Genomic DNA, 15,046 nt, shown 5'->3' with positions numbered 1-15,046 from the left:
TCTCCAGCTCCTCAATATTTACTTTCATAAACCAGTTCCATGCACTGGCTATTTCAAAGGAAGAAAAAATCCAGCTCAGTGGAGAAAAAAAAAAAACCTGCTCAGTGACACTGACTGAACAGATTTATCTGAGATATCCTGATGGGATCAATTCCAGGTTTGTGTATTTGACATCAATTCTCAAATCTGTAAAAAGAGCAATCAAAAATACATTAATGAACACAGACCACAGGACCTTAGAAAAACCACATAACCTTCTCTGTCCTATCCTGTGTCCATTTGTGTGTTAAAAAAATGGACTGGAATTTATTGAACCCTTCCCAGATGCAGACACTTCCCATGAAAATCTGCTACAAATATTACAAAGCCAAGGAAAAACCACGTTAACTACATTTTTGGCAGGTGAAGAAAATGGTTTATCAGGAAGCTGATAGAAGGGAAAAAAAATAGGAATATGTTTAGGCTACAGTAAAACTGAGATATTAATCACACCAGTCATGAGGGGAAATTTAAAGTTCCACCAGCAACCATAACTCTGCCAGCTCATGCACAAGCACTGCATCAGGCTGCTTAATTAGATGATCAGTTTGATGACCTATCACAGGACAATGACAGATCACTCAGCTAATAGAACAGAGACATTGATCTCATTAGTTTTTTAAATAACTGCTAGTTGCCAACATGCCATTTTACATGATTTTCCACTGTCACCTTCATGAAATAAAAAAAAATAATAATTTTAAGAAACATCTAAAAGGATATAATTCCCTAGTGCCACTCCCTTCTCTTTCCCAAGAAGTTTTTGATAGAAGTTCATTCCCTAAGATTTTACCCCTCATTTCCCTCATTCACCCCATGAAATCAAGACATCTACAGTGCCTTGTTTTTGTTCCTGCCATCCAACATTCCCAGCAGCCACAGCCACCAGCACACGTCACCTCTTTGTATTCCACTCCTGAGAGCAGAAGGATGTGGATTGCAGGCAGAGGGAAGGTTATGAGGCTTGAGCTGGTAATAAACCATGTGTGTCTCCTTATATTTTAGCTGCAAAGCTGCTGGCTGTTCACTGGCAGAAAATTACTCTCTTTACACAACAAGCAGCGTCTTTGTATATTGAATAATGTAGCATGTAATTTCCCCTCGTTGAAGGGAAGGGTGAATTATTTATGATTACGTCTATACTGCATTTGTCTGCTGTACATTAACGTGTGCCAGCCCTAACCACAGAGCAGAAATCAACAGCAACCTTTGCAAGCTCCTTGGCCAAAAGCAACCCTCCTCATAAAAATAAGGGTCTCTGGGAACAGCCTAAGGAGGAAATGTGGATATACAAGATGACAGCGGAATGGGGGGGAAAAAGGAAAAGCTCTTTTAGATTTCAATATATTCCCACTGAAGCCAGGGGGACTTTGCTCTGAACTGAAGCAGGCTCAAGCTAACAAAGGTATTTATGTGCAACAGAGAACTTAATAGCAGACAGGTGAGATGTTTTAATGCCAGTTTCCCTGAGCAATTCCTGCAGCCCATGAGAGGGGGGCTGCTGGGGGCCCAGGATGCAGGAGAGGAGGCTGGCAGGAACCACAAAAACACTGAAAATACAACATCCAGCAGGCCCTACTCATCTCATAGAAAGGGTAAAAAGAGACATTCCTCTCAAAAGAAAACATGCAAGATTTTTCATCGTCCACACAGGTTTTGTTGACTGTATATAAAATATCTGAAATTCTGTATTATTCCTATTAAATAAACATTTCATAAAATCCCTCCCTTTCCTCTTTGAGGATTGTAAAGGAAGACTGCAACCAAAATGGCTACAGAATCTCAGAATCATGAAATTACTGAGGCTGGAAAAGCTCTCCCAGATCATCAAAGCCAAGAATTAATCAAGTACTGCCAAGGCCAGCACTGCCCCATGTCCCCAGGTGCCACATCCACACACACACAGCTTCTGAACCCCCCCAGTGATGGTGACTTCACCACTGCCCTGGGCAGTTCCAGTGCTCAACAACACTTTTGATGAAGAAGTTTTCTCTAATTTCCAGCCCAAACCTCCACTGATGCAACTTGAGGCCATTTCCTCTTGTCCTAATGCTTGTCCCTTGGGAGAAGAGACCAGGCTATAAAAAGCAATTCCTTTCCTATGCTCAGTCACATAATCAGAATTCTCCTCCTCTATGAATTAGAGAAAACAAATTGAGCAGATTTTACACACACACATATATATATACCTAAGTGTATGACCTGTTTTCCAGGTCACCAGTTCTTTAATATTTAAAATGCTTTCCTTTCTTTCAAAACTCTTTAAAATAAAGATGAATCAAACTTTTGCTGGTGCTCTTCAGGCTAAATTTTGCAGTAGCCTCATTACTTCTAATCACAGTCAGCTTCTCCTCCCACCACATGGAAAGGTGGCTGTTAACCTCTCATAAACACATTTCAGGTACACCAGGAACACGTTTCTCATCCTGGGGTATAAATGCTCCCCTGAATTTATGTCAGTGCAGCACTTTGTTTCCACCCTTCACACGACAGAACAGAAGATTTCAGGTAAATCAGTCCTGATGGGCAGGTCACAACCTAAAATATAGATGTCTAAGGCATAAATGCGAAAATAATCCACCAGCTCTCAGATTAGGTGGGATGAAGCCTAATTGAAAAGCTACAGATGCTATAAAATTAAGAATAAACACTTTTATCAAAAAAAAAACAAACAAACAAAAAAAAAAAAACCCTGAGAAAAATTAAGCAAAAGATAATACTGCTGAATCATCTGGCCATTAACATCACATTGCTCCTAATTTAATATATCTAATGGCATTCTTAGAGTAACAGCTATGTTATTTTATCCATAGTCTCCGAATTGTTTCCCCTAATCTGGAGAAGTATTCCTACTGCCGAAGTGCCTTCCCTGCCAGACCAGGAAGGTTGGTTTCTATCAAGTTTCAGTTTGCTCTGCTGATGTTTTTTGACATCTCAGAGCAAAGCTGATCCCACGCCCTCCATGAAGACTCCAGAAATGAAGTTCCCTGTGGAAAGGTTTCCCTCTGGAAGGCTCCTGTGAAGACGAGGCTGTGGTGAGTCACAGAGAGATGAAGGGCTGGAAGCGAAAGGCTGCCCACAGCCCTACCATGATAAACTTTCCATGACTCACATCAAGAGGAATGGAAACATGAAAGGGCAAAGTGAGGCTGGTGGAGTGAAATCCTCCTGACATTTTCATATGGAAAGAAAAAGCCCAACAATATTTGGTAGCAACGCAGCACAACCGAGTAATTCCTTTTCCATTCCTCCGTCACCCGGTGCAACACTGCCCGTGTAGAACAGCAATTCCTCAGCCCATGCAGGATGAATTTATGACCTCTGGACACAAAAAAAACCTGCAAAACCTTACAATTACAGGTATTTTTTAGCTACCAAGCTTACTGGAAATGGTTAGAATTGAGAGCAGACTCACAAACAACCTAAAGTATTTGTACAGGGGTAGTGAAGTATTTGTACAACAGGAGGAAGTTCATCCTGTGAGTGGGCAGGTTGTACCATTTCAATAAAAAATACCCCAGTAGAAGCAATAAAAATCTAAACTAAATTAAAAAAAGAAAGAACATTATGTAAGGAAAAGGGAAAAATAATCGTAGATGTTCTCTCTCCTGCTTATTGGACACATTTGGCTCCTCAAGATAACGTTTTTGGAAATAAACTTTGCCTGAACTCACATCTCTTTACCTCAGAGAAATCAGAAGATGCCAGAAAGATGATATGTCAATAAAAAGAGGATCATGAATCACTGACCTCTGAAAACTCTTGGCAGGAAAAAAAGGGGAAAAAAACTAAAACAAAACAATAAAAACAAGCAAAAAAGCAATTGCAGTGATTTAGAAAAGCCACAGGACTCATTACAAAGCTCAGCAACCTCCTGCAGACTGAAGTTATGTAAAGCTCCTTTATTTACTTAAACTCCCTAATTTTTAAAGAATCATCAATAAATGCAACTCCCAAGATGCTGCATAAACCCACAGAACCATTTTCAAGGCAATCAGTTGCAAATCAGGTACACCCTAAAAGCAAGAATAGGTGGCCACAGCCCATGGTTACACACTCAGCCTGCTGAACAACGGCTGAACACATGTTCAAGTCTAAAATTTTCTTTAAATAATCCATTTCATGGCCTTTTAAAGCCAAAGAAAACCTCCTGAATCACCACTGAATCAGCAATCTCACCTAAAAAACAACAGAGGTTTCTTCCATAACCCAGCTGGTTTCTTTCTCAGAATCTAATCCAAACACAATCTGCTCCTTGCTCATCCATACACTTCCAAATAAAATGTGAGAAAGGAACAAATTCCTTGCAAAAAAAATAAATCAGCAAACTCCCCTAAAATCAGCATCACAGTAGTCATTTCAATCACATAAAGATGACTCCTATTATTTGGGCTGCAGTGCTCAGGAAACATTACTGAGCTTGAATCACCACTCAGTTAGGGCATAAACACTGTCTGAATAAACAGATGCTTGGAAGCAAGGGAAAAAAAGTGGGGATTGGGAAGGGGAGCTCTCTGGCCTGGATCAGGGACAGCAGGGTCATGCCCTCCCCCAGAAACCTGTTATTGCACATGAAGGCTTGTGCAAGTTCCTGGAAATAACCAAGGTCCAGTTCCCTGCACTCCTAACACGCCACAGCCACATGCTCTGATGTGTTCTTGTTTGGTCTGCCTTGAGAATGTGAAAATTACAGAACTCAGTATTACCCATTTTTAAATTAAAGCATTTTTCAGCAGGGAAAAAAAAAACAAGCCACTAATTCTATTTAATGACTTCAGTGCTCCTTCTTTCTATTCTATCTCATTTACATCAGTGTAAATCAGATTCATCACTTTTTTGATTTTTTTTTTGGCTACTTGCAGAATAAAAATGGCAGGCAGGAAAAGAAAAGAGAACCAAAAATCAGCAATTTCTCCAGAAATAAAAGTGCAGAAACCCTGGCAGATAAAAAAACACCACCAGCAGCCACCCCACCTGTGGCAGCACACAGGAGCCTGGAGCTCCTGTGTCAGGGCAGAGCTCCCATCAATGTGTTTCAATCCTCCCTCTTGTACAAACACGGAGCAGAGCGCTGCTCTCATACATTTCTGAGGATGTTTGGAGCAGAATTTTGCCTGCAGTACACACTGGCTTCTCAACTCCTGATCAAAACTTGCTGCCTACGATGTGCAACAGCTCCAGCAATTCATCTTTTCCCTTCCCTTAGTTCCTATTCATCTCACATAGTGCCTTGCTACAGAATCACTGACAGGTTTATATTGAATATGAAAGAGTCGCATACTGTAAGAAAAAAAAAACCTGTGTCTTTACATAAATTACTCCAGTGCATTTCTGTTCACAAAAAGCCACTTTAATCCACTTTCAGAAATCATTCTGCATGGTCGAAGTTTAGTGTCTTTATTTTTAATCCTCACAGTAACTGTGAGCAGCCTCCCAATAGACCCCACATGGTCCTGGGGGTCCTCCCATGGAAACAGGGATAAACCAATGCTCCCGTCCTCTGGGGCTCACAGAATCCTTTCCCAAAAATCTGGAGCAGGATTAGAAAGTTCTGACCTTCAGAACACAACCAGAAATTGCATCTATTTAACAAAAAACAGCCAGTCTCTCATTAAAATGATGGATTCACCAAGAGCCAGAATAAATTTCTGATGCCATTGGGAGTTAAATTTTTACCACTTCTTAAGAAAAAGTGCATTCACTTAAATGTTCAGAGAGACACCAATGCCAAAATAAGATAAAGACAGATATAGAAAGTCAAACAATTCATGCAATGATTTAATATCTGTGACAATTGTTCAGTCTAAATTTGTCCTATGTACTTTCTTTTAGTATATGGGGAAAAAATAAAAAAATAAAAAAAATAAATAAGCAAGGAGCTCCCTGGGAAGACACAGGGATCACCTGAAATACAACTTCAGGTGCAGAAAGTGAATGTGATAAGGTTGGTCTTGCCATAAATGTTTGGATTGCATTTTTAACAAGATCAAACAGCCGCTGAAATTTCATTTCCAACACAGGACATCACAATAATTTACAATAATAGGAATTCTTACCTGCCTGCTCTTTCAAGGAATACATCCCACTCTCATCCCACAAATCAGCCAAATTCCTGTTCTGTGTGTGAGTGCAACAGGGAACCACAGAGCACGAAGGCTGAATCTGTTATGAAGCTCTTTCACTGCAGTTATTTTTATCGAACAAACTGAAGAGGTTTGGGGGTTGGCAAGAGGGAAAAAAAATATCATCTCTAAATACAGCTCTCATAAGCCCTGCAGTCAGGCTGTAATCAGAAATAAGTAAGTGTTTATCTTCAGAAAACGCCCAAGGCAAAGAATTGGTCTGGTATTGACAGAGCTCACGTCTCAAACCCAGCTGTTTTGTAGTTACCTGTTTCTTCCCATCCACTGTGAATCCTGTTTAATTTCAGCCTCCCAGGGCTGCTTCATTGACTCTCTGGATAGACATTGCTGCAATTTACTCAAACAGCTCTTCTGGAGCAGCTTACTCGATAGAGAGAAAGGTTTTCCCCCCATGCAGAGCTCAGTTGGGTGAGGACAGCACAGTGATCCCATGGCTCTACCTGAACACGAGAAAAACCTGTGGATTCCCCATCCCTGGAGGTGTTTGGGGCCAGCTTGGACAGGGCTTGGAGCAACCTGGGATAGTGGAATCACTTCACAAGAAAATAAACCTCACAGTCAGTGTGCCAGCTGACTCTTACCCAAGGGAGAGGTGGTGAGCACAGTTGGGTTTGCAGGAAGGGATCTGCCAGGGCTGAAGGGTTATTTTAAGCCCAGCTCTTTGTCTCTTGCATTGATTACTGGTCCAGAACCAGCACGTGGGGGAAAAATGTTCTGAGAGTATTTCCAACGTCCTGCCAAGCGTTTTCAGCCTTGACATGCTGCAAAACAGTGGGCATAACTCACAGTTATGAGTTACTCTGATTACCATCTTGCTCCTTTTACACATTTGATTTTCCTCGACTTTAGCAGCTGCTACCTCAGGTTGATTTAAAGTGAGGAACATATTCCATCCACCACATTATCTCTAATACTTTCTGCCACTTTGCAAGGGGTATGCAGCACAAATTGCTAAATCTTGTGGGTTGTGAGAGATCAGCTGCTAATTTAAGGCTGCTTTTGAGGGATGAATAACATTGTATGGAATAAATAGAATTTGCATCACGTAATGCCTTTTGTGCCTGTTTATCTCAAGCTGTGGTAAAAGGGTTTTGCATGCAGTAATGCAGCCAAATGATATCTACTGGAATTCATCTGATACACCTTCACATTTCATATATAAGCAGTTTTTCCGAAAGGGGATCCATTGTTTGTGAGGTTTAACTTTGCTTTAAACACAATACAGTTATGGTGATTCTAGAGCAACGTAACTGCTCGCAGCTGCTCGCTCGATTTTTAGTGGCTGAGAAGGGATTTTCCTCCACCCCCAAGCTGAATTTTCTCCATAAACTTTACTATCTTAACAGAGTCATCTGAATTCTTCTGGTTGTGATTCATATATGGTACCTTCTCTGTGAGACATGCATTGAAATGGATGGAAAAACGTATCTCATCTGTACATAAGTACCATGTAAGTGCTTTTTCATGAATAGGGCATTTCATCTTTCATCTAGTGCTGAGTGGGTGAAAGGAAACATACACAGCTGCATCCTGAAAAGACAAACTCAGCATTAGAGTCTGTCATTAAAGTTTCTTGTAAATTCAAACAAAAATTACTCAACTCAAACTATTCATTGATGCCAAATCACAACTGGGGCTTTGTTTCAGTACTTAAAAAAAAAACAACCAACTCTGCTCAAAGCTTAGTAGTAACTTTTCTAAATGTTCAACAACTTTAATTCTTTAAGCAGTGACACATCAGATAAACCTCAGCCCATTAACCAAGGAACCACTTTGTTTATTACAAAGTGAAGCAGACTCAGAGCCCAAAGTGGAAAACCCAAGAAAGCTCTAAGCATTCCTGAGAAATTTCTAATTAGTTACCCCTAAAAATATCACCAGACACAATTCTTTCAGGTGACTGCTGGCTACACCTAATTAAACAAAACCTTTTTGATATAATATCATCATACTGCTTCCAGCTTCCTAGAAAAGTGTTTATTCTGCAGAAGTCAAGCAACATTTACTCCCAAAGTCTCCTACCACTATTCTTTAAGTGTTTCATCAAAGGCTTGGGCTCCATCACTCACTCCTCTGTGAGCACTCTGCCCGTGCTTTGTACCTACACAGAAGTGCAATAAATTTTTATTAAGCAGTTTCTAAGATCCCATCATTCTGAAGACATTTCTGCAGCTCTGCAGCACAGGCTTTGTAGGTATTTTTGTACTGAGGCACATGTGGTTGGCAGAGCACACACCTGATGTGGAACCCAAAGCCATTTGATAATGGGTTAAACTCTCGTGTCCTCTCCTATCTCCATGTCATCACATCTAAAGAACAACACTTCTATCACAAGCTTCAAAGGAATTCAAATATCTTAACTTACTGATTTCCACGAGTGGAGGGGAGAGGATGTCACCAGCCTCTCAAAAATATCACAGCTCTTGATGCTGTCCTCATAACAGGGCAAAACCCAGCCCAGGAATCTTGTAACTGCACAAAGCCCCCACTTTACAACAGTCATAACAAAAGGGAAAAAGATTTCATGCTACATCAGTAAATATTGTAATACCCTGGACAATAATAAGAAAATCTGTTCCTCAGCCACTGAACCATTGACTCCTTGACTTGACTCTCTATTCCTGCAGGTTTCTCCCGTGTTTGGCTTCAGTGTGCTTGTTTTCCACTTGGAAAGGAAACAACCACAAATACCTTTTCATGCCTTACACTGCACTTAGCTGGCCTCCAGATTGTAAACAAACAAGATAAAAAAACCAAAGGGAAAAAGAAATTAGAAAAGCAAACCAAAACCCCAGCTCTGCATAATGATGAATGTACCAAGAGAAATTGGCATGCAGTCCCTCACACCCTGCCTCTTCTGCAACATTTTCTGCAATATAAAGACAACATTTAGCTTAGAAAACTAGATGTTTTTTATTTGTAGGCAGAGGAAACCCAAGGCAAATGCTTCAAGAGATTTTTTTTTCCTTTTTCCCCAATGGATATGTTAATTACATCATTTCTGTTATTAAGAAACTGTCCCAAACTAACCTACCACTGTCCCTCTGCTTCAGCTGCAGAGGGGTCAAAAATTCACTTTTTTAGGTTTTGAAGTGAGAAATTGCAAAGACAAAGCCCACCTTTGATGCAGGTCCAAGATAGCACAAGTTCTTTATTCAGATCCTTACTGATCCCTACCTGAACACCATTTGGGAGCTCCATGGGGATGCCTGGGACCAGGATGCTCCAAGATCTGCTCAGTGGGACAGAATCTCCTGAGACAGCCCAGAGTTCTAAGGAGAAAGGGAGAAATGCTCTGCTCCAGCCAGAAAACTCTTGCTCCCATGAAAAATCCTCATGTCCCTGGAGGCAGCAGAGCACAAAAGTGAACAGTGGGAGGTAAAATGAGATTTTATTTTTAAACAGCGGTGCTTGTTGATGTATTTGGTTCCAGACAAATAGAGGAGGACACGGAGTGGCTACAGGACATTGCAGCTGAAATGGCACCAACACGAGTTCTGAGCTGGGTTCCACTGCTAGAAATAAACCTTTTACTGAGGCAAATCACACAAGGAATCTGAAGTGACACAAATTCCATCAACTGCAGTTGGCAGCCAGACTTTCAAGAACAGATGCATGACTGTTAATGATAACCCAAAAAGCTCAGTTTCTAATGCAGAAAGATTGAAACTGTGTTAACATTATAAAACTGCAAAGAACTGGAAGCATCTCCAGAATACATCCCACAAAATACTTTGCAGGAACTTACAAACTCCAGCAAAATTAACATATCTAACAACAACAAAAAAAATCTCCAGCAAAAATGCCTCCCAAGTTTTGAAATGCATTTCCATCTGTTAAATTTCTCTGTTGCTGATGGTGTTTACCTTGAGTCAAAGATATGAATCTTTGATTCCATGAGATTAATGTAATAACTTGGTTTAGGCTGCTAATGCATTCAAAGCTCTCAAACACGCAGGAGACTAAGATGGCATCAAGAGCATACAGATACATTTGGAGGGGATGCTTTTAATGTGAAATAAATTAGAAATTCCTTAATCTATTTCTGCTGCATGGACTACACTGACATAAAATCTTCCTGGGGTGTCTTAGGCTGGAAGAGATTGTTGCAGAAAGCCCATTTATTCCTCCTAAGCACTGCTATATAACCTAAATAATAACACTAAGGAAAACCCCTAAAGCCTTATCAGGCAAGTGAGGACTGAAGCTTTGAGAAATGCAACGTTCATGACACCTGGGCACAATGAAACAATGATAAAGAAAATATGCATATTATATGCAGATAGCTGTAGAGAAAAAGGCTGTATTGGTCAGCAGAGGAGTCCAGCTGATGCCTCAGGCTGCAAGAGGAAGCCTCAGATCCAGAGAAATGGGAAAATCACCTCTATCCTCAGCTGTCCTATCACTAGCACTACTGAGCTACTTTTTAGTGGGCACCAAAAGGAGCTGTATGGTTTTGGGAACAAGGCATTGTAGAAGCTGCCCTGTGCTCAGCTTCCTTAGCACTTTCCACCCTCAAGAAGGGTGTTTAAAAAGCACAGCAGGTGCCTCCACAAGCTGCATCAATCATTGTCTCCTGCAAAGATCACTCCACGCCCAGCAACGTGCAACAAAATGCCAAGAAATGCCACCTATTCCATCAAATCTTTGGGAATGTGACTCAGCAGCTGGGCTGGAGCAGTTCTGGGCACTGCAGCCCCTCCTGCTTTATGTCCTCTACTCCACTGAGTCCAACCATCAACCTCAAGCTGCTGCCTTCACCTCTAAACCATGACCAGCACCCCAGCACCGTCACCCAGCTGGGAGAGCCCTCCCGAGCCTGAAGGTTGTTTTGGTTGTGTTTCTGCTTCATGAACTGCTGTGGTGCTCCTGCCATGAAAACCTCCACCCTTTGGACAAAGAACTGTTCCAGGAGCTCATCCCTGTGCTCCTGCTGTCCAGGGGGAGGTGGCACCTCGAGTGTGGTGTCCCCTGGGGCATCTCCTGCGTGCCTCAGGAGAGCAGCTCCCACCCTGCAGAGCCCCAGACCCCACAGGGGAAGGCACCAGGGATGGGTTCTCTGGCCCTCCTGGACAAAAATGAAAGGCTGGACAAGGCTTGGAGCAGCCTGGGGTAGTGGAAGGGCTGGAATGAGCCGAGCTTTAAAGTCCTTTCCAACCCAAACCACTCTGTGACTACACAGTTTTTCCATGTAAATAACCAAGTCCTGCTCCTTTCACAGCATTTACTTCACCAGTGTGGGGGAAATTAGGCATTCTAGAACACCATCCTAGTGCAGGAGAGAAATAAGTCTCACTGCTGATCATTTGATTTAATTTGCAGTTTTCCTGCATGTTTAAATCCTGGGAAATGCCTTCAGCATCCAAACCATTTCTAATCAAAGTAAGTGACTGCAGAAGTTCAGAATAATCTATAAACTCAAAAAATTCACACTTCTCATTAAGTGAAAAAATAAGTCATATGCTGATAAGACACCTCAGTTTCTTTATTGCATGGCTCAGTGGTTTAAATTACATTTTGAGAAGAATAGCAAATCAGAATGAAATCTCACAATTATATGGGTTTCTTTCTTTGCATATGAAAACTTGCATTTCATGTTATTCTTACTATTCCTCCTTTAGGTTACTTACATAGGGCAAGAAAACTGACCTGGAACAGACAAAATGTTTTATCCAAACACGGACATTTAACTACAACGTGTATTATTTTGTCAGTGTTTTTACAGAGACGCTTCTGCCCCAGGTGAAATGAGAAATGTAGTTGTAGCTATTCATGCCATGCACAGGAGCCACTCAAATACATCCTGGGATTTGGTTGTGGTCCAGAAAGGGTGTGTAACTCCCAACACCAGATCTCAGAGTGCTTTTCAAAGGTGCTGCTCCATTTCTGGGTGACAAAAGGACAGAGTTCTGACTTGTGTCACCTGTAATATCATTTGGAATAAAACGGTGGAAGTCCAAGAAAAACCTAGATCTCCTAATTCACCACCCAGAATCCCATTACCTGGGAATTGAGGGATTCTGAATGAAATTCAGATATGTGTTACACAAGACAGAAAGCCACCAGCAATCCAATTTCTAAATAAACCATCTAAGGCAGACAGCATCGACTCTGACTTTCCCCTGGTAACCATATTAAACAGAATGAATTTCAGCCTTTCATAAGCTCAGCAGACAGAGAAAGTGAATTTTCCCAGCTTCCCAAGCTGCAGTCATGCTCCCCATCCCAGAGCTGTGCCAGAATTTCCCTGCACAGAAGTGGCAGGGAGCACTTTTTGGGGCCAAAGCTGGCAGATGGCACTTTCAGGAGCAATGGTGCAAGACCTGCAGTAGGAAATGAAACCCTCCCTGTCATAAACAACTCCTGCTTAAGAACTGGAACCCTCATTAATATAATTGGCTTCATACGAGGTGCTAAAATACAAATTTGCTGCGTTTAGAAGCCAACACTGTTTCTATTAGTTAAGGAGTGTTTTGCTCACCTCTATTTTTGCTCAAGCAAAGAAGAAAAAGGGAGGGGAAAATGTGTCATGTACTCTGCCTCCAGCTAGAGAATGCCATGCTGGAGTGCAGTTTTCACCTCAGATGAAAAATGAAGGCAGGTAGCCTTTCAGCACAGCTGCTCCTGAGGACTGAAATGGAAAATTATTTGGAGAGCAGCTCTCACATCATTCACTCAGAGCTGTAGATTTACATCCTCCAACCTGCATGAGATCCACAGGGTGAGTGGGACTCCATCCCAAGCTGAAATCTGAGGGAGAAGACATATTTAAAATGTAAAAACAAACTATGGTACTACCACCACTGGGGGGTGAAAAAATAAAAAATCACTTCTCCTTCAGGAAAGCACTCAATTTTCAGCCTTTCTGCTTCAAGTCCAGAAAATTAAATTTCCTCTTTTTAATGGTGCTGCCTTTGAGTACAGGCCAAAAAATGAAAGAGCATGAGGGTTGTGTTAGCAGGGAGCAGAAAGAGGGCCTGCACCTCTCAATTTGGCATGTCTGGTAATGGGAGAGGAAACCCACAGTGGAACAGGGCACAGCCAGGATAAGGAGTTTGGGGCTTTTCCATCACTTTTAAGGCCTAAATATCCTTCAGAGGAATGTCCACCTAACCCTTTGCTGGCTCTCACTGGTGAGGAATTGTCACCTTCTCCAGCTCCCTGGCACTGGCCATGCCCGCCCACAGCAGGAAATTCAGCTTTGCAGTGGGTACCAAGTGTTGTTTTTCCCCTTCAGAGACACGTCCCCATCTACCTTTGCTCCACTTCTCCTTGGAGCCTTTAAACCCTGAGGATGGATTGCACCACTCCAGAAACTGCACCAACATCCAGAAGATGTTAGCCTCTGATTTCAGAAGTATTCCTTTCCCTCTTCCACCTCCTGTATGACTTTAAAAACTCCTCTCACTGCTTCTAACTTGGCTGAAGATGGGTATCTGTGTGAGCCATTGGCTGAAGTGCCTTTGATGACAGAACAGTTCAGAACTATCCATAAAATGTACATTCCCCCTTCCGAAAATGGAGTAAGCCTATTAATTATTTTCTTAAAGACTGAATCTCAAAATGGCACTGCTGACATTTAAGGCTCATAAAAAATGCAAGTCTGTCTGATCTGTGAGAAATGAGTTTATATGATCTATTTTAAGATGAAAATATTTATCAAGGGTTGCCAATTAGGAATACAAACAGAAACAAAGCCACTTAGAGTAAGTTGCCCTTTATTTTTAAAATCTTTTCCATGCCAAGGGCATGCTTCTCCCCAGAACAGTGGTGCACAAAATAAGTGACATCTGGTGGCTTTATGCTGTAATAGAATGAGGCACCTCATTTCAATGCTGTTAACCAAATCAATTTTTAAATTTACTGTTTCTTAGCAAAGCTTTTTTAGATGTTTTATTTATTTCTTTTCATGCAGATACTTCTGAGGCCCCTGGGCATCACAGTCCCTCTTGCAGGGTGACAACTGCTGTTATCCAATTAAAGTGGGACTGTCATATTCACATCAGGGAAAACACAACTCCACAAAGGAATACGGAAAGCACAGGAAAAGAGTGCTAAGATTTAGCTGGGCAGCACCAGAGAGAATCACACAGAGCCAGGCTGTAAGAAACAACTCTGCAGAATTTTGTGAAGGAAATCCTTCACCTGCTCCGATAATTCCCATGCTCAAAGTAATTAATATCAACTCAGGTCTCTCTGAATTGTCCTTCATTGGATTTTAATTAAACCCAGAAGGAACAGCTGCATTTTTCATTCTGAGTTTAGCAGCATCCTGGTGACTACAACTTTTACAAATTTGAAACAGCTTTTCCCTTTTTCATGCTTTATTGATCCTCAGCAATGGCCACATCTAATTCAGCCAAGCCTTCTGCACCTAAACCTGCACTCCAGACATAAAGCAATTACAACTCCCCTTCGAACTCCTCCAGCCAGAAATACACTTCTCTTTCAGAAAGCCATAAGCCTCTCCTGGATAATTAATAGAAGTACTGTCAGCCAGCCTCAATTAAAATTACAAAATTGCTGGCACTGCAATATCAAGGCTTGCAGCACCAATTTTCTGCAGTAATAAGTATTTATGGGGGGAAAAAAAAATTATCTGTAAGCACTATGTAACAAAAATGAGATGAAAGATAAACAGACTCTAAATATTTATCAGCAGAGGAAGTCCAAAAATATACCAGTAAAAATGGAGCGGATGGCAGCTAAATCCAGACCATTGAGGGTTCCTCGAAGGATGTGCAAGGAGGAACTTCATTTTCAGCTTGACATGGCTAAATCAAATTAATTCCTTCCTCCTATTCAATTGCTGCATAGAAACCCCTGATGCCAAGAGGACAAAGCTAAAAATGTCCCCAAAGCCG

At 41.5% G+C, this 15,046-nt stretch overlaps 1 protein-coding gene across 3 annotated transcripts in view; it reads right to left on the bottom strand.

Moving 5' to 3' along the window:
- CHST15 (carbohydrate sulfotransferase 15) overlaps nt 1-15,046 on the bottom strand; it is a 43,927-nt gene that overhangs the window by 20,710 nt on the left and 8,171 nt on the right. Inside the window, exon 2 of one of the 3 annotated variants that reach the window (XM_086899169.1) lies at nt 9,360-9,454. The exons of 1 other annotated variant lie outside the window; for it this stretch is intronic. The gene's annotated coding sequence lies outside the window, so the exon portion shown is untranslated. Of the gene's footprint in view, nt 1-6,095; nt 6,209-9,359; nt 9,455-15,046 lie in introns of those variants that run through there. One more of the 3 variants, XM_023929998.2, reaches the window with a different exon arrangement.

The sequence above is a fragment of the Cyanistes caeruleus genome, chromosome 8, assembly GCF_971803275.1.
Source record: "Cyanistes caeruleus chromosome 8, bCyaCae1.hap1.1, whole genome shotgun sequence".
Lineage (NCBI taxonomy): Eukaryota > Metazoa > Chordata > Aves > Passeriformes > Paridae > Cyanistes > Cyanistes caeruleus.
This window is presented reverse-complemented; position numbering and strand designations above follow the sequence as displayed.